Source organism: Papaver somniferum, unplaced genomic scaffold (assembly GCF_003573695.1).
Source record: "Papaver somniferum cultivar HN1 unplaced genomic scaffold, ASM357369v1 unplaced-scaffold_4753, whole genome shotgun sequence".
NCBI lineage: Eukaryota > Viridiplantae > Streptophyta > Magnoliopsida > Ranunculales > Papaveraceae > Papaver > Papaver somniferum.
Window position 1 is genome coordinate 1 of NW_020647364.1, and position 614 is coordinate 614.

Below are 614 nucleotides of genomic sequence, written 5' to 3' on the forward strand. Positions count from 1 at the left end.
AATTATTTTCTAATTTGTTGAAAACCCGGACGCCTGGCATTTAATTGAATATTATAATGCATTTTTAATGTATTTTCACTAAAAAAACTATTAAAAAGATGTTAATTATTCAGAATAACTGCTCCAAGACAATCTCCTCGCGTAAGGTTTCCAACGAGTCATCACTTGTCCCGATCGGACTTTCCACGAAGAATTAATAGGCGTTAGACGGATCGAGCCAACACATTGGAGACGTGTTAATTAGTAAAACTAGTAAGATCCTTTCAGCAATCGATCATACCAGCACTAATGCACCAGAACCCATCAGAACTCTGCAGTTAAGCGTGCTTGGGCGAGAGTAGTACTAAGATGGGTGACCTCTTGGGAAGTCCTCGTGTTGATTGCCTTTTTTGTTTTTTTGCCATTTTTTTTGCCGATTTGTCTAATGAAGGGCAGCGACGAGTAGTGAAATATATGAAGGGCAGCGACGAGTAGTGAAATATATTTGTTTTCACGAGGACTTTATCTTTTTGGACAAAATTATTTTGAATTATTTTCTAATTTGTTGAAAACCCGGACGCCGGGCATTTAATTGAATATTATAATGCATTTTTAATGTATTTTCACTAAAAAAA

At 36.2% G+C, this 614-nt stretch overlaps 1 non-coding gene across 1 annotated transcript; it reads left to right on the forward strand.

Moving 5' to 3' along the window:
• The first annotated feature begins 266 nt into the window (after positions 1-266).
• Positions 267-385, forward strand: LOC113342810. Its single transcript, XR_003356861.1, has one exon. It is a non-coding gene; the product is annotated as a 5S ribosomal RNA (ribosomal RNA).
• The last annotated feature ends 229 nt before the right edge of the window (positions 386-614 follow it).